The sequence below is a fragment of the Metopolophium dirhodum genome, chromosome 5 (genome assembly GCF_019925205.1).
Source record: "Metopolophium dirhodum isolate CAU chromosome 5, ASM1992520v1, whole genome shotgun sequence".
In the NCBI taxonomy this organism is placed as follows: domain Eukaryota; kingdom Metazoa; phylum Arthropoda; class Insecta; order Hemiptera; family Aphididae; genus Metopolophium; species Metopolophium dirhodum.
This window is the reverse complement of record NC_083564.1, coordinates 27964718-27992508: the sequence shown is the minus strand read 5'-3', so window position 1 is coordinate 27992508 and position 27791 is coordinate 27964718. Positions and strand designations below refer to the sequence as shown.

At 29.8% G+C, this 27791-nt stretch overlaps 1 protein-coding gene across 2 annotated transcripts in view; it reads left to right on the top strand.

The window, feature by feature from the left end:
- Positions 1–27791, top strand: part of LOC132945256 (uncharacterized) — a 184785-nt gene that overhangs the window by 110412 nt on the left and 46582 nt on the right. The gene's annotated exons all lie outside the window — the stretch shown is intronic.

Genomic DNA, 27791 nt, shown 5'->3' with positions numbered 1-27791 from the left:
AGCGTTTGAAATTCATATTTTTACAAAATTTGATATTCACTCGATATTTTATGTAACGATTTTCTTATTTTGTTGTAATTAAAAAACGTATGACTGTAGATACTTGAAAATTTCACTGAATGTTTGTATTAGCATTTTCTATACACGATAAAATTTTGAAAATAATTCGACTCTTTTTGAGCTGTTTACGGACGTTGTCAGTTTTCAATTTTTTTAGTTTTTTTTTCTATAAATATCAATAAAATTGTATTTGTTGGGTAAAAAAACGTGAAAATTTAATATAAGGCTCCTGATATATCGTTCTCATAGCAGTTGAAAAATATTAAAAATACATAGGCACAATTTTTTTTTATAAGCATTTAAAGTTCAAATTTTGACAAAATGTATCAAATTTAAAGTTTAATAATTTTTTTGTAGTTAAAAATTTATAAAACGTTCAACTTTTATAGCTAAGGATTGAAAATTGTAAACAAGGCTCCACGTAAATAGGTTATATATAAATTACTTTATTCACCACAGTAATATCATCAAAAATATACTTGGTAATATCATAGGCTGACTGACCGTTTTCGCTCAGAATCGTTTTTCTAAAACAATGATATTATATCATTGAATTCAAATTTAACACCATCCATTACAGTGACCCACTTGTAACCTACTGTACAGCAGAGCAACATCCACTTACCCACATTTTTACTGAAATGTGGATGTCTATTAGCATCCAACATAATATTTCTAGTAATTTTGTATTGAAATGTTAAGGCTTATTTAAATGCGTTTCAATATATTTTAAAAGACCCGAGTTTTTAAAAAAATAATAATCATTCATAAAGTTTAAATAAAACTTTAAGTAAATGGACTTTGAGTATATTATGATAGTTTATAATCAAAAATAGAACCGACATAGACAGGTAATAAATAATTTTAGGTAATCTCGGTAGAATATTATTATTCACTTAACAAATTATAATACTAGGAAGTCATTTATTATGTCCCAACGACACTTCTACTCAGTTTCAAATAGTTATTTCAAAATGGTATAAACTGGATTTACATTAATGGAAATGGAATACGTGATTGATTTTGATTCCTTTGTTGACACTGTTGACAGTTAAGGAATATTCAAATATCAGTTTAATTGTGGTACAATAAAATATACAGTTTTTTTCATTATTCATTTAAAGCGCTGATTACTATTATTGTACTTAATTTTGTATTTTTTCCTTTGATATATAAATGAACATAATATCCATAAATTAATTGAATTTTTTTCCAATGCCATTTAATTAGTCAAATAATTCAAATTCATAATTTTTGTGGTTTATTTATGCTTTTTTTATAAAGAAATTAAAATGTATTTTTCTATGATAATTAGGTATATTTCATAATATAGTACCTATATCTAGTATACATTTGGGACATATTGGTTATTATGATACGCTGTTATTTTCTTGTAAATTCTAATCATATTATTCGATTGACCTAAATAATAGATTTATTACTAAGATATATTAACTAATAAGTAATAAGTAATCCTAATGTATAAGATACATAGATAGATTACGTTTTATTGAAATATGAAAAACTAAAATTAATCATTTTAAATGTGAATTAGCTGTTCTATTATAGAAGTCACAGTATAGTAACAGTCTGCACAGCACAATTTTCAATATTTTTGTGATAGACAATTAAAAATATTGTAGTAATCTGATTAATTTCGTAATGAATATTCAATTTCTTAGAGTTAGGTGTTTGTTTTTATATTTAAAAACAAAAACCAAGAAATCCCTGTCAGCATTTGTTATTTTGTTCCAGACGCGTGCGATTCATTAACATCATCTTTGTCAGAGTTTCTGACATTTTAGTCGGATGTTAACTTTTATTACATGTTATACAATATACGCACACGTTCTATAGACTGTCGGGCTAAAACAATTCTTCTGAGAACAATAAATCATTATAATTAGAATGCAGAGTTTCGTTTATCCTTGTAATGTGCAAAAATCATAGCAAAAAGTCGACCGAATAATTTTACTTCAATTGATCAATAAAAATATACTTGAATTATTTATCAAAGAAACAGGTCAACAGGTTTTTTTACATAGATATTTATTTATCAATAGAAATGTATCTATTTTGTACACATTTTATCAGATCACAATTAATATTATGACTACGTGAAAATATAATAAATCATTAATCTGATATGAATAACAAAAACTCTATGTTGAGCTCTCATAAACCATATTGTCACATTTTAAAACGTATGTTGTACGATTATTAGATACTTCCATCGTATTATATAGTTACTTGTTCATATCCAATTTATTTCAAATAAAGATTTTAAGAATAATGTTATTAAAAAATAAAACTTGGATTTAATCGAAGATTAAAATTTTTAAATCCATCATTATTATAATATAAAATACTGTCTTTTCGTCCATTTTGAATTTCTGTTGATCGAAATATTTTTATCTTACCCTTCCGAAAGTTCGATATAATTTATTTTTATTATTCGCAAACAATAAAGTTATAAAAATAATTAAATGTAAAATATTGTTATTAAAAATGAGTTTTTGAAACAACAAAAAATTGTAATTTATCTTCATTACTGTGAACGATGACACCTGTCACCGCACGCGCGATGCATGCACTGGGTATTGATCAAAGTTTCTAACCGGAAAAATTATTCTAGAAACGCATATCGGAAACACATCGTAGCTGACAAGACGTTCGGTTTCTGTCTAAAAAGTATGTACGCAATAGACTAAAAGATTTATTGTGTATTTCGAACGGCGAGTAAATAAATAATGTCCAGTGGACCGCATTAGGCGTGGTCCTTAACCTTAAATGAGTAAAGTGAGCTAAATACGTATATAATGGGCCATATACCTTAATATTTATTATATTATACTGGCGACGGACGGAATCGAGTTCGAATCGTGATGTGCATCGACGGTGACAACTGACAACGACACGAGGGACGGTGGGGTTTCTTTATTCCGGTCGGTCGAGCCCTCCTCCCCCTGCTCGCGACCACTACCGGATATCACACCCACCCACATAATTGTAAGTGGACTGGGTGTGCGTGTGTGTGCAAGTGCGACCGGAAGGGTTTCGACCGCCGTTTCGGAACTCAATGACGTGAATGGACGTTTGACGGCGGCATGTGATGTGCGTTGTACACCGCACATTCGCACACTCGTACCCACCACACACACACACACACACACACACACACGCATTCACGAGTATATTATATAAGTGCAGTGTGTGTGCATTTAAACTCTGAGAGAGAGAGAGAGAGAAAAAGAGAGAGAGAGTGCTACGGTATGAGCTGTATAATATCGATCGACGGGGCCGGTCGTAAAAGGTTTCGGGCCGAATATTCCACCACGGCCACGGCATCACATACGGTTTTTGTATAGGTGTCCCGTCCGTCCGCAAAGGCGACTGCGACGACGGAACGTTTATAATTGCATTAATAACCACACCGCGTGCAGAGACCGTTACCCGTCGCATCAGTTCGATATACCACCGCACTACGTATGATGTATAATATTTTAGCATTATATAGCTACTACAGGTGCACTCGCGGCATCGGCGTCGTCTCTAATGACCACCACATATATAATAACTATAATATATAGAGTACCGCACGATATATTCATGTGTGGGATGTTGTTATTATTATGCCATCAGAAAACCTTCATCTCTATATAGTACCTTAAACTCGGTCGACGATATTATTAATACTTTCCTCTCCAAAGTCCATCGTGGTTTTTCCACACAAGTGTTATGAACAATAATTTATGACGTGCAATACACTATATTATATTATGGTCTATAATATAATAATACAAATTATTTTCCTCGCAAGCCCAACCACCGACGAGTATAAAAAATAATATAGACCGGAATTAAGTTTTCAGACGTCTCTTTGAAACTCAGAACTGCATCGATGGCCGGAAGAAGAAAATATCTAAGAGTGCCCGCCGTGGTTGAGACCGCGCGCGCACTTTCGATTTTTGGGGAGAAGGTCGCCGTCGTTTCCATGCTGTACCGTATAATATTATACAAACGTACGTGGCGCTATGTTGGAACAAAACGCCCTCCAAACCTCCATTCTACAGGACGAGCAATAAATCGTTCTTTTGTACTAAAGTTGGAAAACAATAATAAATCGGAAGTCAAAGTAATACGGCGAGTTTTGCAAGTAATCGCCAAACTTTTAATTTCAATTCATCTAAATGACAATTAATTCAACCTATTTATATAATATATACCAAATATTGTACTATAACAGCAAATTATCCGAGGTAAAAACAATTTTACGTATATACATTGAATAGCAACGCTATTAGCCTGACTGCTATAGATGAAATATAGAGCCAGCAAACGCAAAAATTAATTCAGTAATTATTTTAAGAAAGTAAGCTAACGATATTATAATGTGATATAAAGCAAACATAAAACAATTTCGAAACATACAAAACGCAAATATCAATTAGATTATACAGAGGTACACGCTTGTCACTATTGAAAATGTATGGAATGACGTAAAAAATTTATAGTTTTTGGTGAGCATTTAATATATTTTTTAGTTTATTATAGTAAGTGGTTTGTGTAAAAAAAATAAATAAAGTTGTACCTATAAAATATAAATCGACCTTACCACATTAAACAATACCAACCTCCAAATATAGTGAACCGCAACTACTGTATATCTCGTTGGTTCACAGTGCACAACGTCGAGCTAAAAATTAGGTTTAAAAAAAATTCTTCATAATATTTCGCGTTAAAAATTATTTGCAAAAAACGGTTTAACTATATCATCAGTTTTTTTTAGTTTCTTAAATTTTTTTTTACACTCAGTATTTTTTTTTTTGCTGTTTATCTTTGCGTTGACTCCATACATAATTACCAGAGTGCTGAATCACCTATAGAGGACATAACAATCATACACGTCACAAATTCACAATTGAATTCAAAATGTTATTGCTATATACAATTTTTTTCTGCATATTATACCTTTTTTGAAGCCTCTGGCCAAAACCGGAAGTTGCCGTTTCATCGGTATGTGTGGGTGTGGGTGTGTGTGTGTGTGTGTGTAAACACACAATACCCCAACGGCCACTTCCGTATTATATACAACATTTACCTCCACTGTCTCCTCACCTACATCCGGTCGCATACATAATTCATGCGTTTCTCCTCGAGTCGTGCAAAAACGAGATGGCACCCGGCGGCCACCATAGACCGTGACATTCAGTACAGTGCTCCCTCCGTCCTGCTCATTCCTTAGGGCACACACAAATATAGTTCAGTTCTTTGTTGACTTCATCCGCCGTGTATTACAGATAAATGGTATACGCAAACTTTGTCAAGTACAACGGTTTTGTTTTAGGGTGTGTTTAATTAGTTTTCGACCGGATTCGAGAGAAATTGTTACATTGTTGAAAATCTGATACTGCAGTTTGTATTAATACGTCGCTTAATTAACAATTATTTTTCAAGAATATTTCAATATTTATCAAACACTATAAAAAGCTGTTCTCTTATTATTACCATTAGTAGAGACGAGAGAGTCCATCTCTTAAAAATCTCCGATTACCATTTCAACCAAAACCATTAATTCTATACCACCACTTAATACATTTATCATGATTTTATTAGTCTTACAAAAATTTATTTTTGTCTCTGATAGATATTAAACAAACTATTACTTTATAGGTTTATGTACGAATTTGTCTAAAATTTTGTTATTATCATTATTTTTATAATACATTTGAAACATTTAAAAAAAAATATAATAGATATTGAGTGGGTGGCATACACCGACATTTTTTTTTGGTAACGGAAATTGGTCGATATCTCATTTTGTGAAAAAAGGATAGGTAAAATTTTGGAGGAAACTGTAAATGCACGTTCAAAATCATGCAAAATTGTTTTGTTTAATAATAAAGTTTTATGTAAAACAATGGGGGTCCTTGACGATGTTTACTAAAAAAAATACTACTGTTTTACATTCTGAACGGAATGTATTGGTTTTACAATGATGTGTGTGTGCGTGTGTGTGTGTGTGTTTTTGTGTCTGGTGATACTTTTTTCAGTAAAAAAATTTCTGATATTCACTATTTAGGGTAGTTTCTGATAAAAAAAATAGATCTAGATGATTAAAATAATCAGAAAAATCAAAAATTTAATTATTGTATATATATATACTTAAAATGATCACAAAATAATTATAATAGTATTTTCTAAAGATGATTATATAGTTTCCAAAATATTTGTGTTCTTTTTGTGCTGTAAATAGACGTTTATTAAACATTTATGTTTTTTAGTAAAAAAACTTGACAATTTAATACAAGGTAATCGTTAGTTTCTAATACACAAATTAAGAAAAACAGAATATAATAATTTTTAGTTTTTATCACCCTATATGCATTTACATTTAAAATATATGAAAGAAAAGTCACGAATTAATTTTAAGCTATTCATACCATAAGCCTATGTATATTGTATACGTGTCTACGGTATGTCAGTATTAACTTATAAGTTAATAACAGTTAGTACTATTAAATAAACAAGATGTTTAAGTCAAGAATACTGTCTAAGAGTCTTAAGGTGCAACTGTATAGAACTCTAATTTGGCCTGTGGTTATGTATGGATGCAAAACTTTGGACCCTATTAGTATTTTAAAGAAAAATTCTGAGGTTGATTTTCGGCGTTTGCAACAGATGCGGTACAGGAGAGTGAATGGTCATAACTAATATGGAGATAAATAAACTTTATCATTAACCCGATATAGTAGATGAAATAAAAATGAGGTGGTTCTCTTGGGCTGGCCACGATTAGCGAAAAGAAGATTCACTTATACAGGTGATACAATTTGGCATTCCAGAAGAATAAAAGCCAATAGGACGACCAAGGTTAAGGTGGAAAGACGCGGTTACTAAAGACGTGGAGCTGATTGTACCGGACACGGATTGGTGAGTCTTAGTTATGGATTGGGAAATATGGTTTGGTATATATTTGGTAGTATGTGTTTGAAGTCTGACAACTTACTACAAAGAAGAAGAAGAATTAATATTAAATTTAATAATATTTTAATACAACTATATTATAATACTATACATAATATTATGCAGTTTTTTCTTTTGCAAAAATTAGCTCTTCTTATCGAGGTATTACTAAAATAAAGAAATTATTTACGACAGTATTAATACATACTAAGTAAAATATCATTAGAAATTTATAGGCTGACAAACTGTCTCCACTTATTATCATTTTTCATCGTATTCAATATTAACGAATCACGACGTGTTAATGGATGTCATTATAGTGACCTACTCAATGACGAGGTACATTCTACACCTACTATACAGCAAAGCGACTTGCGCGATTTTTTTTTTTTATTATTATTGAGAGGTCGGACACGAAACCATTATTAACACTTCAACAGTCAAAGCTAAAAATAAAGCATTAAAACGTAATAACGAATATTAATTATCACAGGAAAAAATAAACTATACGACCAAAATATCGAATAGGTACATGGGGTTGAATTAAGATTAAATAATATTGATTTAATTTAATGGTATACGGATAACCGTCAATAAATTTGGTTTAAACAAAAGCAGATATAGTAATAAGGAAACTTATAGTTTTTTTTTTAATATAGGTATACTTGATGATCGCCCACGAGGCCACGACCTAATCATACGATGGCGTCGAAGTAAATCCTATATTTAAATTACGCTGCTTATAATAAGTCGAAAGTGGTGGTGAAAAAGTAGGTTTCCACAAAAGAATTGGTGATAGATTCCCATTTTATCAAATTAGCATAATTACATAGGTATAATAATGAAATACACAAATAAAAAGATGGGTAAGTGGATGTCGCTCTGCTGTACAGTAGGCTACAAGTGGGTCACTGTAATGGATGGTGTTAAATTTGAATTCAATGATATGATATTATTGTATAAGAAAAACGATTCTGAGCAAAAACGGTCAGTCAGCCTATGATATTACTAAGTATATTTGATGATATCAAGGTGAATAAAGTAATTTATAAGTAACCTATTTACGTGGAATTATATATGGTATATAATATATGCTAATATAAACATTCAGTCAAAATTGCATGTACCTACCTATGGTCATTTGTTTAAGAGTTTCACCAAAAACCAAAATCAATTTTTTTCAAAAACAGATTTGGCGTATTAATTTCCGTTTTTCCTTAATTTTCTTTTGTTTTTCACAGCGCTTTTGAAAATTACTGGAAACATTTTACTTTTGACCTCCCAAAGTACCAACCACATTCACTTTCTTTTCAGAAAAGATACTGTTGAAGAAAATCTAAGCACTTTTACTGTCCTAAAAGGTAATGACAGACACAAAAAAAAATAAAAAAACACACATCATTGTAAAATCAATACATTTATCGTTCCACTATAGATTCAACAGAATCTAAAAACGAAACTGAATAAACTAAAAATCAGACAGTAATAATATAGCAAAAATTGTAAAAAACGAATGACCTATGATACCAAAGTTGTATTCTGATCAATAATAATAAAATTAAAATTAAAAATTAAATAATATACAAATATTATTTACAAAAGTAATCTTTTTGAAGATTCATGAAGATTAGATTTTATCTTCAAAGTTCAAAGGCCAAACTATATTGCTTCATTGGTTTATGGACAAAAACGAAATATAGGTACACCTAGTATATATCAAACTTTTCATCTAATTAATATGTCACTACAAATTGTAATACTATACAGTATTTAATACAATATATTATAGTTTGAAATTTGAATACGTGTATAATAGTACAACAGTTGGTAAATATAAATTTAAAAAAAAATGTTAATATCAATTTATTTCATAGATTGTTGTAATCTTATTGATTTTATCTTTGACTTTGGTACATACACTTCTTTAAATTAGCATAAAATAAATCACATATTTACATTTAATACTATGTAAGTAGCATAAATTGCATTCAAAGAAATTGTTTTTAGACAATTTTTTCATGAATCAATTTTAATCTTAATATATAAAAAACTAATGGGTCATACATTGTCTTAAGTATTTACATTGTTTTAAAATATAATAAGTATGTAGAGTTGAATAATTCATTAAGTCGAAAATCAAAATACGCTACCCCTCACCAATTGGTCTAATAGTTTGGACTTGGTTTGCATTAAATATGTTGTTAGTTTTAAAACCAAAAAACATAAACTACCTACTAAAATATTATTTAGTTATATCAAGTAGGTATTTAGGTATATGATTTTTTGTCAAATGAAATCAAGTATTTATTATATGGCCATTAAATTCAATTAGGTACATAAAAAATAAAATAATGAACTTTTTGCGTTTCGTTTAAACCTTTAATCTACATAACATATATTAAATGCATTTATAACAATATGTTTAATGAATAATGATATTTAAGACTTAAGTACTACAATTATATAATCATTTTCTATTAAGTTACATAGAATAAATTAAATGTATAATACTTAGATACTCTAATGTACAAACAGAAGCAAATACTATTAAAGAATTTAGTTTAAAAAATTAAATGGTAAAACAAACATGACAGTTTCGTTATTCTATTTTAAATTTTCTATTTTATTCAATAATAAACTACCTTCTATCTCGATTGTTTAACTAAGCAGTTGAAAAGAAAACCATTAGCTAACATTTTTAACGTTTAAGCATAAAAATAATTTAAATAGTTATACTTGTTTAACATAGCTACATTATTAATACCTACAACCTACTTAACCAATGTGATAGTCAATTACTTATTTTAGGACCATTATATTTTGTACATTAATCATTAGGTATTTAACAAAGATATAAAATACCCAAGTTATAATTTATTTTTGATAATATAAATCTATTCTCTCACACTAATTATACAAGTTTGTAACGATAAAGGTAATAAAAATCGCCACTTATTAATGATGATTTTTATACAATTAAAAATAGAACTTTTTGTATTACATACACACTTAAAGAGTAAAGTTAAATTATTTTTGTTTAAAGTATTTAAGACATTTCTAATGTAATATATAGTATTATATACAATCAACAATATAACTTTAAAATAATTTTTATAACTTATAATAATGTATAGGTAACAAAGTATTACTTCGGAAGGCACTGTTCACAAATTAAATAAAATTCTGATTAAAAAATATTCGTTGATTATTATTTTTTTATAGTTGTTTATTTAATCGTGTGAGTATTAATCAATTTACATACATTTAAACATATTATATTACTGTATTATATCAATATATTGTATGTAATTATCTAACACAAAAAAGTTATATTTAATTATGTATGTATTATAATATTATATATTAGTAACTATATATTGTGTATTAGTTACTTATTAATTAAAACAAACTTTAAACTTTATTTACATTTATAATGAAGTAAATTATTTTACAGATGACCAAGTTCGATATAATGAAAAAATGGGTTGTAACAGTTTTACAGCTGTGCTTAATAAAGCAAAAACATGATTTACAAGTCGACAAAAACATTTTATCTCTGATATCAGTATAGTCTTAGAAAAAATTTGAGAAACTCAATATTTAATTTTTTTTTTTGATTCTAAACAATAAATTTAAATATTGAATAAAATCATTATATGAATAACCAATGAGTTTGAACCAAGTTATAATTTAAATCGCTAGTTACATTAAACTGTTAATAATTATTTATTTATTTATTCTTGGACTTATGAGGGTTCAATAGCAACTAGATCTATTATCTATATTATAAGCTATGATTAAATCATTTACATGTATTAATTAAAGAATAAAAATCATGCATTTAAATTATTAACCTGATCAATGTTCATTGATATTCATTGAAAAACCCGTTAGCTATTAAAAAAAAATTCAGATAAATCAGAGAATTGTTATTTATTGAAATATTAAACCATTCTCTTATTTTACGCAAATATAATAATTTAGTAATTATAATGTAAAACTATTCAGCTTGTAACTTAAAAACTAATCATACAAATATTATATGCAGGTATTTTTGTCTATATCGAAAACTCCTTATTTAAACACACAATTTGTACAAGTACAAATATCAATATGAATAGTGAATCACTATTCAAGAACTACTATTATATTAGATTTTATGAGGATTTTATGTGATCTCGACAAGTTTTTTTTTCTTTTTAAGTTAGATTATAAAACAATAGAAGAATCATATTCTACATTAAAATTACTAAGATGGGATTTATAACTTGAAAATAATGTAGATCTTTGATGTTGATAATAATTTGAATAAAAGAATATGTTTTACAATACAATATAAGCATTAAGCATAATCTTTATTTATTGAACACTTGTCGAGTTTCTCTCATATTGAAACTTGATCATTGTGGTATATCATTATTTGAAATTTGAATATAACTGTTACAGGGTCATTCAAAACTCGAAAGCAAATTCCAAGAAGAACTTACTAAAATATAAATTTACAATTTTGATTGTACAGTTCTAATGTTATAATTTTTCTACAATTTTCTCAAAAACAGTTAGAAATGTCTAATTCACACACCCTGGCAGTATAGTAACGGTTCGGTTTCAAATCGTTACCTTCCATAGTTTTCATAAACGTAAATCAAAATTGTTTTGATAAACATAATATTATATGAATTAAAAATGTTTACAAATTAACGCATAGGTACTATTAATTGTCACGGGGTGCCGCCATTGGGTGACATCCCCCTCCCGTCAATCAAACCACATGAAATATATTTATTGTATAACTTGTAAACACAGATTGTAAATATACATTTTTGTTCAGCAAAAAAAAAAGAAGGTATTTGTGCAATTACTGCTGATTTAATTTAATTATTTTACTAAAAAGCTATAAAATACTGGTCACAATGCATAAATATTGTAGATTTTAAGTGTACGTCATTGTTGAGTAAGTCAATGTAATTATTTATGGGTTAAGTTATATTTAAGTCTGAAGATTGCATAGTTACCTACGAAATATGATTTTGAATAGAGACAGTGTCTGAATTTATTTTTAACAATATTTTATTTTTTATTTATATTACTATTAGTAATGTGGTAGTTTAAACTAATTACTTCCAAAAACATCGTATTTATTATATAATTAATTAATAATTATCATATTCTATTGTTATTCGCCTATTAAAAGTCAATACCGGTATAGGTACTGTAGATCGGCATGTATAGGTTAGTAATACAGGTTAATTAAAATGAGTCTAAATATTTTTAAAATGTTTTTCTGTATGGATATTAAAAACTTTATATTCGAAATGGCGAGTAATTTCAAGACCACGAGATTACTAATTATCAATTACAAAAAATATCTAAAAACGATATATTTCGTTTGAATATTAACTGATTTATTCAAAATTTGAACTTCAAACTAATATAAAAAAGTTGTGCATATTTACTATTTTAGATATTTTTAATTTATCAAAATAACAACTTATGAGGAAAATTATAAAATATTATTAAGTATTTTGACTGGTTTAAGCTTTAATCGACATAATTTGGAAGAAAACTAAAAGAGTATACAATTTCAAATGTTTATAAATTCTAAAAAAAAAACTAAATGTTTTTTAAATCTATTTCATGTCTATAAAATTCTTATATGAGCATTTAGTGAAAATTTCAAGTATCTGCGGTTGCTTAATTTTAAATCAAGTACAAAAAAAAATCTTTTTTATCAAAAACTGCTGTTGCTGAGATAGGTACTCACATTTTCGTTGTTTCTTATTAGTTTTTTTCAAATACTTTAAAAAGCTAATTTTTCCCCCTTCCAAGAACCCAATAGATCCCATTCACTACCATAAATTACCCTCAAAGGGGAAATTGAAGCATTTTGACAACTCCAAAAGGTAATTACAGATCAAAAACAAACTAAAAATCACAGCTTGGAATCTAAAATTATCACAATTTAAAGGATTTAGCTATTTATGTGATCAATTAAAACCCTCATTAAATAATATAACATAGATTAAATAAGAAACAAAAGTTATATTATTTTTTTAACTTACGAATTGCTGCTATTGTGTTAGTTTGGACTTATCGAGTAACAGCAAATCGACCTGAGTGGAAGTAATTATATTAACCCTGTTGTAATTTAAACAACAAAAACAAGTTAGGTAATTAAAATAAAAATTTACCTCACACAATATTTGTCTTACTAAAATGTACCTCAGTTGATATTTATTTACTCTGGAAATATGTATTACAATATAAGTCACATCCCTTCTCTCTAACAATTATATGGATACTACTTTACAATAAAATAAATTCATCTCGTAATAATTACGTATAACAATGTTCTTATTATAATAAAATCCAATAAATGTGACATTTTATTGAAAAAATTAAATATTTACTAAAAAAAAGTCTTAATTACCGTGTTAATATTAAAAAAAAAGGTGGAAATGTACTTATCAAATGGTCCAAAAAGACAAACTGAACTATGTTTTTCTGGGTGGTAATATCTTTAACTATGTATATATATATCTTTAATTATATATTATATTCTCTAATAGATAAATTATAAACTAAGAGAACATTTTCAACTACAAGACTAATTTTTTAGTTTCTTAATGTGTTCTTGAAAAGCTGTACTTCACGATATTTTTTAAATGTTATACATTTTACTTAACTTAAAATATATTTTTAATTAATTTTCATAAAACTTACTTTAATATTATCTTGCCATTAAGCTAATATTATATTTTTCAATCATCTTAAAAATTACTGAGAATCATACTTATTTAACTTATTTTTTTATCAGAGTGTTTTGATGTTGGCTCATAATTTTTAAGATTGAATAGTAAAATTGTTCATAAATTAGTTACAAACAAGTAAGTAGTATAACGATTATTATTGATTAATATTCAATGGTACTTGAACAGTTATATTTTAAACTTTTAAGTTTTAAGAGCTGAAACGAAGACACAAAACATAATGATATTCTTATACGTATAATACTTTACAAATATTATAATTATTTTTAAAACCCATGGGCCATGACCAATTTAACAATTACCACGTTTTGTGGCATATTATATTAATTATACACAATAATCCTTAAAGATTTCACTATATGATTAATAAAAGACATGTTATATTAAAAATCAAATGGTAATAATTAATTCAATTATAAATACTTATAAAATAAAAATTGTTATGTGTACCAGGTATTCATAAAATCCCAGACAAAAGTGTGCAAAACATGTTATCTATTTAATTGAGTTGGGTAGTGCGGTGACTAGTGTGTTTTTATAAAAATGTGTATAGGATTTTTATTCACTTGTGGTTCTAATAAAAACAGTAATAAATATGAGCATAATAATTAAATGTAATAAATTATAACGTCATCGTTGGAACGGTAAGAAATGGGGTTACGGCAGTGTGGTGCGTGATCAGAATACATTCAGAGGCAAACACTGGCACAGAAAATTCAGCAGGCTTTTTTGGTATCTCCTCTCTGTTCGTAATGTATAATAATATATACACAGACACACACGGAACTACCAACATGTCCACATTTTTAGATTAACTATCAATTAAGTTTTTGCTACCGAAACGGAAACTAATATATTATTATTGCGCTCCAGTTGCATACCTTAATCTTATGATTGCGTAATACTTTTTAATATAATATAATATAATATAATATACGATTAAAACTTCGGTATAATACCATTTTTTCCTAAACAATAAAATTAAAAATTAAAATGCCATGGCATATAATGGTCATTGAGCATTCATCTCGCTTCATTCTCTTAAACACGTGATAGCTGTATATTATTATCACTTGTGAATATATTATATTATATAATATGTAGGTATACCTATATTAATTTAAATAATATGTTTAGTCGCCATGTCAATGAATGGTGGTAATAGTAGTAGAACTGAACATCCAAAAATAATAAACCTTTTGAGATCAACAACTAGATTCGATTTCCAATGGATATATAAACACCGAAAAATTTGCAGTACCTACTATATTTTCTTCCCTGTATATTTATACAACAAATATATAAAATATATCAATTTAAGTGCAGTTTGCACGGAAACCTACTTATTATACATTATTATTGCATATCGGTGACGTAGACAAGATTCTTCTGTTTGAGGGGGGGGGGGGGGCTGATCATAATATGTTCATTAACCATTGTTGTAGTATAGGGAAGACTTAACTAGGGTTCTTTATAATAGTTTGGTATTCTTATGCCCTGAATATACCTATGATATTTTATAATTTTCCCGCAATCTTCATAAAAATTACAATTTTAACACATTATTAAATGTTACGTACCTAATACGCTCACAGAACACTTAAAACATTTTGAATTTTCCTGAAATTTTAGGGTGGGCTACAAGCCACTTAGTCCCTCTGGCTACGCCATATCTCTATTATATAATATAAATCATAATAAATAATTCTAATATTATTATATACGTATAACTTTTTAAATACAATTCTTATTTGTGTTTATACCTATTGTATAAGAAAATATATTAAATCATATTTATCTAATAACTCTGAATTTAGCAAAAAAAAGCCAACCCCCCCCCCCCCTTCCAGAAAAAGCTGCCTGCTTAGCTTGTCCCTACGCCACTGATAGTATATTGTACGCTGTTGTACGTGTTGTATAATAGTACAAACATTAAAGGTTATACAATAAACATATTATTATAATGATATAGGTAGTATAGATAGGTACAAGTATAGTGTAGTATATTACAAGTATAGTGTAGTATATAAACTAATATTATAGACAAATATATACTAACTATTATTATGTTTTTGAATATAAAGTGTATTTTTGTCTCAAAGTACATAAAATGTATTTGGCGGTTTTTTCCTTCTTTGTTTTCATCCATCGCCGAGTCTTGTCATTTAAATACTATCTATACCCCACCTACCACCATTATAATGAAGTCAATAGCCCGGAATATCATCTACAGTGGGGCAATAAGGATGAAGATAAGCCGTTTGCAATACACGAGAGATGCAAAAGAGAAAGAAAAAAACCAAGGATAAAAAAAAAATAAAAGGAAAAAGTGGTATAAAAACCACTCGAAGAGCCTCCTGATAAAGGAAAGCCAAATCCAATAAGAATGCGTGATATATAAGCGCATTAAACTGTTGTAAAAAAATTCGATCCCGTTATTTCTTCCCACAAGTAATTTATGATTTGCCCACACGTAAATCAGAAATGCAGGTCGAAAGAGTAGAAACTAAAAAATAAAAATAAATACTCAAAAATCTTATTTTACCGTGTGAGCACGCACTCCTATTGATATGGACTAAAAGTTATCACAGTTCACAAGCTTCCAAATAAGAAATAAACATCAATCATATAATATTATTACGATGTGTATAAATTTCTATCTTTTATCATATTATCTCCATTCAACTTAAAATCTCGTTGGACTCAATGCGTTTAATGTACAAATTGACACATGAATGTTTATTATTGTGGACTTGAAAAGTTAACATATATAATATTATTATATTGTACAAATGCCTACTTTATAATAACACATCTAAAGCATTTACAATTTAAATTCGGTATGCGTACATAAAATATTACATTAAGTTATAAATGTGGAAATGTGTTTTATAAAATTTAAAAACTGCTTATAGTAATCAGTAATCACTAATCGTTCATTATATTATATTATAAATTCAAAAGGTTTCTAATGTTCTTTCAATGGTTTAACCGAAATACAACCCGTATACCTTTATTTACTTTTAAACTATAATGCGTCCTCTTTATCCAGTTTGCAATAAACTTAAAAGGAATAAAACTTTTCCTGATACTCTACCAAAAAATAAATAAATACATTTTTATAAATATTTTTCGAATTTTGTTGTTAAACGATTTTTCTCATTTGCATTTATTATTATATTCAGCAACATTTTAAACATAGGTATTATTTTTCTGTTTTATCCGTAAATACGATTTGTGGGTTTCCCTCTATTCACGAAAAAATATAAAGAAATCGTCGTATAATATTTCCCCGCGGTCGTCTATCGATATGTGTGAGCGTGTGTGTTTGTACATAACGTATAGTAAGTAAAAAGACGAAAAAACTGCGACCAGAGGGAGAGAAAATACTACGGCAGCTTGTTAGTTCATGGTCGGGCGTAACAAATAGCTGTTCCGGAATCGCGACCAGACCTATACCGATTTAAATGGCCGATGACCGGAAAATATCTACTCATGCCGCCGCCGGTCGTATCTAGGATATTATATCACTGTCGTTTGAGTTTTCTCGCGGGGTTTTTCCGGCCTTCACGCCCTGCGCCTAAATCGACACAGTGCCCCTAGCCCGCTGGAAAAACCACCGAGTGCGATTAACCAGCCAGATCAGCGGGACGAGCTCATTTTCGCAGTTTAAAACACAAATGGCTTCGGCAGAGTCCGGTCGGGTCTCGTCACCACTCGTCAATGGGTCTCTCTGTTTGTTCGGGATTTTCACGACCTCTCGAATTGTTTTAGACGTTTTACAGTGACGGTAAGAATCGGATACATTTATTTTACGTTTCAATTGTATGTTATGGTTTTCGATCGGCTTCTCGCTTCTGTCACTATTTTCTACGATGGTTTTTTTTTTTCAATTTACATGAAAATAATATATTTTATGATTTACACGGTTTGGTTTAGGACAATTATAATAAATAATAACACGCTACGTAGTACCATTGAGTATATAATATGTTATACAATATTATATACTCAATGGTAGTATAATAGCAGCTTCTCATATATACGAATCAATATATATTAATACCGGCATGATGCTGGCATGTGTATCGGCAATATTTTCCTAGGTATTTGCCGATATAATTATAGAAAACGCGTTTAACCAATCTATCCGTTATATGGAGTACAAACATGCCAGTTTACCTTTGTAAATAGTTTGATAGTTAAAATATTGTGCAGTACTTACATTTGTTTTTTTTTATTACGAAATAAGTATTTTGCCAGAAATTCAACGTCATAATTCATAAGATAGTTTGTTAAGATTTAGTTTAGCGAAAAGTTTTCATTAAGTTATTTCCAAGTTAAATTATGAAAACCATTGGTAAAACTAATTGTATTCAAACACATTTTCAATATTAATATATATATATATGAACAATAACTATATCGTTCCGAAAAAGGGCATTATAATTTATAAATGTTATTTAAACAACGAAAATAATAAAACCAATAAATTCAAAGCTTAGTGTAACTCCAAAAATATTCTTCAAACAATCTAATTGTAATTACACAATTTATATTTCTCCATAATTATTTAATATGCAATCGATTTGTAGAATGAAGCTATAATTATTTAAACGTAGCGTGACTCTCACAAATTGTACAATACGAAATTCACATATGAGAAAAATTAAATTTATTATATAAGTATCCGGTTGAGAACTAGGTCATGTTTAAGAACTCAAAAAATAGTAGACATAAATGATTTTTGAAATAGTTCGAAGTTTTTTGCACGCGTGACCAAATATGATAATATAGGGGTGTCATGTAATTCTAGTATTATAATTAAAACATTTTTAGCAAATAGGTATAGTAAAATGATTATACCTACCTATAATTAAAAAATTAACATTTCTGTTATATTACACAGATCGCGGGTGACTCGTTAGTACACCTTTTTAACGATACATTAAATATTTATCGTCTAAATTGAACAATACTTTGCTTACAAAAAAAAAAAAATTTAAAAAAGTTATATTTTATATATGCGCATATAGTAGTAGTTAAAAGTGTTCATGTTTAATTTAGTATATAAACTCTTTGTCGAATAAACTATTATAATACATTATGTTCATCTGCTTGTAAACAGTGAACACGTTATTTGTTATTACGATAATAATAAAAATAAATTAACTGTGAACAAAATGTACTTCAAAGATACCGTATTAATTATTATGAGTGAATATTTCAGTATATTAACTATAGTCATCTACATATACAAAGTACAAAATTTAAATTACAAATTACTTAATTCAAAAATTGTAGAATTTTACGATACCCAAATATTTCAAATACTATTTTCCTTGTAAACATCAATAGGCGTATCTCAGAATAGTATCCATTTTCATGCTTTGAGAACCTGTAATTAAAATTCAATATTTGATCAAACAATATTTTAATATAATGCATGTAAGTGTATTTTATCTCCCTTAATATTGAATTGGTATTTTAATTTACATTTTACACAATAAGGAAGTCAATTATTAAATAGTTAGGTAAGTATTATATGTGTAGATGGTACCAAGTGATTGAATAATATGAACTTATTTAATACATTTTTATACGAAAATGAAAGAAATAATTAAATAATTTATAATGAAAACTACCCGAGATACATTAAATGTAAAAGAAAACATTTTTTTTAGCATAAACCATTTACATAAATGTATATTGTATTATATTATATCAATACGAGTAAATAAAAAACTTACGAAAAATCGGTTTTTGACAAAATCGATTTTGGTTTTTGGTGTAACTCTAAATAAATGGCCTTATATACATGCAATTTTCACTGAACGTTTATATTAGCATTTTCTATACACGATAAAATTTTAAAATATTTTGACTTGTTTACAGACTTTATTATAATAATTTTTTAGCGATAGATGATATTATATTATTTTAAATGGTATACGCATATTACCATTGAGTATATATTTATATATACAATATTGTATATTCAATGGTATTACTGTAGCGAAAACGTTCCTGTTTATGTATTATTATCATCCCTCTCCAAGTGTATTTTCACCCTCACGTCCCACGAATATCTATTCAAGGTCCGTAATATAATTGATCTCTGCTGAACTCCAACTAACGTTTCGTATGCACCACAGTAATGCGCGGTAGGTATTAATGGTCTTGGCAAAGGTCTTGCCGTATTATATACTCAGAAGTGGGTTGTTTACGCCGAAGGATTTAGGATTTAAAAAGATTACGCTCATAAGAGGATCGAAAACTGAATATTAGGGACCAAAAACGAAAACAGATCGCCAGTGGTTGCAGGTCTTAGGGTTTTTCAACAGTTAGACGAAAATAATCTCGTTTGGTATACGTTTTAAAGTCCGTCGTTGTCGTGCACAATTATTCGGCAATAACGAGCGATCAACAGAGTAATTTTCGAGTCACGCACAGAACACCACTGCTCATTTCGGAAAATCGTGTATAGGGGTGGTTGTTGATGGCCGGGGGTGGAGAGGTGGAGGATTAGTATAAAGTTAGGTAGTATTAAATAAGAGCTGTAGAAGTAATATTCTCAACAATATAATAATTTCGTTCTTGCGTTATTCCGGTTTATGATGTATTGCGGTTGCGAGTAACGACGACGACGACGACGACGTTGGATTTAGGTACGATGCCTACCCACTATGTGTGTGTACGGGCAATTTGCAAAAAAATATTAAAATTATCGAGGGACCGTGAAATATAAGTGGACGTTTTAAGGCAGTAAAAAAATAGTTAAAAGTGTGAATATAACCTAGTTTTGTACGTTTTAGAATCCACGGTAATGACGGGTGACCAACAATATAATTTTTATGAGTAACGGACAGTACACCACTGTTAATTTCTGAAAATCGTAGAGGTGTGGTTTATGAGTGATTCAGAGAAGAGTAGTAGTAGGTTAAGAAATATTAAAGAACAGTAAGAAAAGTAGTATTTTCAAATATTTTTTTTTGCATGATGCCGGTTTAAGATGTACGCGCCCGACGATGACGATTCGCTACGGCTGCAGAAAATATATTATACCTAGCCCATGTGTTTACCGTAAATTTGCTGAAAATGTTTTCCGATCGGCGTAATATTCGAGAGAGAGAGAGAGAGAGAGAGAGAGAGAGAGACCGTGGAAATAGTGGACATATAATAAGGGGGAGGAAAAAACAAAAAATAAAAATAAAAAAAATGTTTTTAAAAAAGGTCAGGTTAATGGCGCTCATGCATAAATCTAACGCGCTGGGTCACACCGACCACTATTCCCCCCCCCCCCCCCCCCGATCCTCAAGCACGACGCCGCTGCAGCGATATACACACTATATACGCGGACGGCGTGGTTCGACGAGTTGACAGTTTGGACCAACGGCGGCGGCGGCGGCTGCTGCAAAATTAACGACAGCCGCCCTATCCGGAGCCCGCATTTTTCTCTTTCCGTATATAAATTTATGGGGTACACGCGACGCGATCATTAAAAATCAGACCTTTTGCTCGCCGCCATGACCGTTTTCCTTGGCGTTTTTATTTTTATTCTCCACCCCCAACGCTCTTAGCACGCGAGACACTACGCACAAGCAACGTATAACAACGACGACAACGACGGCCGTTATTTATATCATTTTTACACGAGCTATAGCACTGCGTGTGCGTGCGTGTATGTGGGTGTGTGGGTGGATGGGTGCGAGTATATACCTACTGTTATACAAACACGCGTAAGTCATATAAGATGTGTACAATATTTATATATTATTATTATATACATACACGTGCGTTTTGCGTGTAGGTACAAACACATAGTACACGCGCATCGACAAATAATAAGTGTATTACGTAGTATCGACATAATTATAGTCGGGACAAAACCACCACCATATCACCCCAACTACACAAGTACTGATATTACTACTTTAGCCTACTTACAAGTTACAATATTACTACTTCTGCTAATACACTACTATATATAGGTAGTAATTCTAATGCTGCAGCCTGCCAGTGTGCTGTTAGATACTGCTTTTATACGGCCTGCGAGGGACGTTTAAGTGTATTCCCGCGATCTCTTTTCCGCCGCCGCCGTGGTTTGTTGTCGAAAACACGCGCGCGAGATGAATAAAACAGATGGTCGTAATAATAATAATAATAATAGGTATATAATCTCTGGCTGATACATAAAACACGTCGTTTTTATGCGCATCGGCTGCTGCTGCTGCCGCGCAATAATAATGAGAAAAATATAAGAATATAATACGTGTGCACACCTATTATAGGTGTAATACCGCGGTCGTAGTGCGATGGGTACATAATACGCGTATCTATACATTATAATATTTATATATTATGCATCGTACGTACGTGAAAGGTAGAGCTTATGATAGTTTTGTTTCGTCCTTTCGACTCGAAAAACTCCGATTCTTGTCGCCGTGTTGATGTCCGCCGACGGTTTTTGTTATTTTCTCGTAGACCAATACGTATTGTTTACCGGTGTCTTGAACGACAGTAGTTGGAAAAGAAGGAACACAAACATGTGAGTTTAAACGGGTCGGCGAAAAGTAAATATGAAATATAAGTGCTGTTCGAATTCACTGTGTCCAAAATCCTAGCAATATACTATTGTACTATATACATTGCAATCTTTTATCACCACATGGCACATTCGAGTTTCTGTCTTTATTTTGTCATGGACATAATAATTTTAGTGTTTTTACGCATAAAATGGTCCTAAAAGTTTCAAAATGAATTAATATTTTTTTTTTTTTTTTTATTGATCTTAAATTACATCGGCTGCAAAGACCATTAGTTTTTTTTTTATATATATATTATATACATTTAGGTAAATACCGGTATACTTAAGAATACATTGTTTGTAGTTCTACCGTGTGAAGGTGTGTTGCGATACCGTTTTCATCTAGATTTGGTTGAGTAGGGCAGTTTTTCTTAAGCAGTTGATCATGTTGTTGATATCTTCTGTGTTGGGACCTAAAGCAGCGTCTATGTTAGATGAGATGTTATATTTTTTTGCGTCTTCTTCGTATTTAAAACATTCAGTTATTATTAAGTGCTTAACTGTTAAGATGACGCCGCAGGTTGAGCACTGAGGAGGTTCTTCTTTGGTCATAAGGAACTTATGGGTTAACCTTAAAAAGCCTATCCGGAGGTTTTTGATAACTATTTTTTCTCTTTTGTTGAGATTGGGATTAGGCCATGGATATATTGTATTTTTGATTTCGGGGAGTTTAGTACGTTGTCTCAACCAGTGTTCCTGCCATTTGATTTGGATGATGTCTTGGATTGGGTTTTCACATCCACGTATGTTGTCATGTTTAATTTTGGAGTGTTCGGTGATTTCGCTGCTTTTTTGGATTCTTTATCTGCCTTTTCGATCCCTTCAATGTTGCAGTGCCCTGGGATCCAGATTAGGGATATGTTTGATCCTCTGCTTGATGACAGGCCTATTTTTTGTTGTGTGAGCTTAGCTATGCCAGTTGTGTTTGTTTTATTTTTTAGACTTAAGAGTGTGCTTAGAGAGTCCGAGAGTATTATATTGTTCCTGTGGGGTGCCCGTGATCAAGTATGGTCTCCACTGTCTTTAGGATAGCTATGGCTTCTGCGGTGTAGATGGGACAACTTTCTGGAAGTCTAAAAATGGATGTGAGATTGTCTCTAAATGATTGCTATCCCCACTCCTTCTTCTGATTTGGAGGCATCTGTGTAAAATAGGTTGTCATTTTTGTGTCTCTGGAGTATTAGATTAGATGGTTTTTATATATTATTGGAGGGGTGTTTTCTTTCTTGAATTTTGTTAATTCGAGATTTATATCAAAATTGGTGTTCCATGAGGGGAAAGTGTATGGTTGGACTTTAATTAGTGAATTGAGATCTACTTTATAATCTTTGGCGTACTCTGTGAAATCACCTATGTGCTTGTTTGCTGGGTTATCTGGATTTCTGGTAATTCTTGTAGCGTACATTAGGCTTCTTTCGATTTTTCTTAGCTCAGAGGGAAGTTCAAAAGCCAGGTTTCGGATGCTTTCAATAGGACTTGAACGGAAAACTCCTAAGGCAAGTCTTATGCTTTTATGCTTGTGTTGTAGGTTGTGTCTACTATCTTGTGGTGGTTTGGTTTGGCTGATTGGTAGATTGTTGCACCGTAGTCCATTTTTGCTCTAATGAGATGTCTGTGAATTTTTATGAGCGTATTTTCGTCGCCTCCCCATGTGGTGTGGCTTAACATTTTTATGATGTTGAGGCTTCTTGTCAATGATATTTTGAGGTGTTTTAGGTGTTGTATCCAGTTGATTTTTTTGTCGAAATACACTCTTGAGTATTTTGATTGTGTTTTCGTTCGGGATGAAGTTGTCATTTAGCTGGATGTTGACGTATTTTTGACCTTTCTTGTTGGAGAATATAATGCATTGAAATTTTAGGCTAGAGATTTTGAAACCGATTAGTGTTGACCATTGTATGATTTTGTTTGCTGTATCTTGTAGGAAGTGTTGTATTGTTTTAAGATTCAGGCTTTTGTACCAGAAATTAAAGTAGTTTGCGAAAATATTGGCTTTGACAGGAAATGTTATGGTGTTAGTTATGTCATTTATTGCTAGAAGAAAGAGGGTGACCGATAACGAAGAACCTTGAGGAATTCCATTTTGCTGGGTGTAATTTTTTGATTGGGAATTTGTGACTGACTGTGAATTGTCTTGAATTAAGAAAGCGTTTGATGTAGTTAAACATGTTGCCGTCTGTCACTATTTTTTAAATTATTTGTAGCACTCTGTGTCTCCATACCGAATCGTAGGCTTTGGAGATGTCTATCAAACCGAGGTACTGATTGGAGTTGAGTGCGTTGTTTACTTCTGACTTGATGATAGTGAGATTGTCGATTGTGGATCTGTGGTTGCGGAAGCCACTTTGCTGGTTAGATAGTATTTTGTTTTTTCCACGAACCAAATCAGACGAGAGTTCACTATTTATTCGAGTATTTTGGCCATCGTTTTCAGGAGGGATATAGGTCTATATCCTTCAGGTGAGTATTTATCTTTTCCTGGCTTAAAGATAGGTATTATATTGCCCGTTTTCCACCCTTTGGGGATCTGTCCCTTTTTTCCATATGTGATTGTATATGTTGAGTAGGTGTTGTTTTGTTGATATACTTGAGTTATGTAAGAAGCTACAAGGAATTGTGTCGGGGCCCGGACTATTGCACAATCTCAGTGTTTGTTCTAACTCGTCCATAGTGATTTTAAGATTTAGGTTTATCTGGTCTAGGTTAAATGGATCGATGGTTGACTTGATTTGAATGCTCTCATTGGGCATCTTTATTTTCTTTACACATTTTTCTTCGTATAATTTGACGCTGAAGTTTTAATGAAAGAAATTTGATATTGTATCTGCTACTACTATTTGATCGATTATGGTGCTCTGGTTGGCTTTTATAAATATGTAGTTGTTTTGGGATAAGCCTTTTAATGATTTTATTTTCTTCCATAGTTCTGATGGGTTCGTTTCTCCATTGATGGTGTATGTGAATATGTTCCATTAATCTTTTTTACTGTTTTTTATGTGGAACTTGCTTTTGACTCTGAGTCTTTTGAGTTCGATAACATTTTCGGGGGTTTTATTTTTTTTTGAAATTTATTAATGCTTTATTTTTATTGGATACTGCTTCTTTTATTTTATCGTTCCACCAGCCCTACTCTAAGTTTTTTTTGTTTGTTTAGTTGTGCCTATTATCTTTTTTGCGCCGTCAGTTATGAGGACTGTAAAAGTTTGGGTAGTTTCTTCTATATCAATGATGTTGTAGTCAAATATTATTTTTGTTTCTTCTTTTAGTAGGTCGGAAAATAAATTCCAATTTGGTTTTTTTAAATTACATCTTTGTTTATTTGAGTATTTATTTTTTATTTGTCTTGATGATATTTTAATTTTGATTGGAATGTGGTCACTACTATAAATTTCTGGTAGTACTTCCCATTCGAGTCTCTGAACTATTGATGGTGAGCTTAAAGATAGGTATATTTCTATGTATCAAAAAGTTATAAATCGTATAGGTGGTATACGTAGGTACATTTTATTAGATTTTATCCATTTTTCCTCACACAATACTATTTGATGCCAATTTAACAAAATTATTCACCAAGCATACAATTTCGAATCAGATAATATTTAAATTCTAAAATAAATAGTCAACTTTACAAGACCCAAATTGAGCAAAATATAGCCAATCAACTCGTTTTAATCAGATAGGTACTATTAACTATATCTCTAAAGTTATAATTAAATATGTCAAGCAATTCACTTTAAAATATAAAAAGTATTTATCATAATATAATTTTCACCATAAATTTTAACTGAATAATAAAAAAATAAATACTGAAAATATAACAGATTTTTCTATAAGTATTGATTTTAGATTGTAAAATATTTTAAACTTAAATACATTTTAAAAATGTCTATGATTTCAATGTGGAATAGATCAATACTATGATCAATAGCATAAAACTTATATTACATAAATATAATGACCAACCTGAACTCAAACATAATAATATTATTATATTCATTAATCACTTTATAGTTGTATTGTAATATCATATAATATGCAGACAAGAAATACTTTATTTGACTGGTTAGGTTATTAAAATTAATGTATAGTTTATTGTAGCGTGATTATAATAACAAACGCTTTGATAATTGTACAATTTAAGCGTTAGTGAATTATTGCTGTATTATTATTTATTATTTCATTACAAGTATATCATATTATGACAATATTCCCATAATGACAAATGTTATGTAGTTCACATGTTTATAAGCAAGTTTAAAATTTAAATTTGTACAAAATGTAAATACTTTTTAACTAGATAGTTTTTAGAATTAAAATGTATTTAAAAATAATTATAACTTAACTCTCTCATTAAACGTGGAGTGCGCATTTTTTTAAAATGAAAATTAATTAGATTGTTGAGAAGGGCTTAATTCTTGATTATTTACCTGCAGCTTATTAAACAATGTACTAAAACGTTTACTGTCTCTCTAAGTTATTACATTTTTTAAACATAGGCCACGATTTCTTACTAAAGTTTAATTAAATATAATAAGGGATTTTTAGTTTTATTCAAATATTTACCTACGCCATTTTTTAGAGCTATTTGAAGATAAAACTATAATTTCGTATAAACTAACCAAATAATAAATTATTATTCATAGAGGTAATTATAATTAGATGCAAAAACTATTATAGCCAACATAATGTGTATAACCTACATTTACTATCCTATATTCCTATATTATACGAATAAAATAAAAATGAATTACGTTGTACACACAATATATGGATCAAACATTTATTTGCTTGAAATTTATGAAAAGAAATTGTATCCATGTGTGATTTGTTAATACTTTATACTTATAATTATAATTTATATTGATGTTATTATTTGACAATACAATTAATGTATATGCGGAAGATTAAGTAACAGACGGTGCGACAAATGAAAATAGTATTGTATGAATAAAAGATAATGAAGTATTATTGTGGTTCCAGCAATTTAAGATAAATATTATCAAAATAAATTACGAAGATAGAGTACAACCGACGGTGAACATAAATCATTCAATGACACTTAAACGCAAAGTAAAAAATATTATTTTACAAAAATCTATAGATAAATGATGTATGCATCAAGTTGATGAAATAATAACTGTATTCAAGCGCAAAACCGTTAAAAGTATTTCCAGCGCCCGAAACTTCTTAGACAAAGTTTTAGGTTAGTAAGATAATATACACATTACCTAACTAACTATGTATTCGAAATACAGTAACACCCACAGTTTACAACATTAAGTAGGTAGTCAATGTTTTTCTTCTCTCGTTTTTTCAAGTCAAAACTGCGTGGAAAACCGCAAGATGTTTGACCTTGTTTTAAGGTACAATTATGATGTGCATTGTTCAAATATTTGTCGGTGCAATTA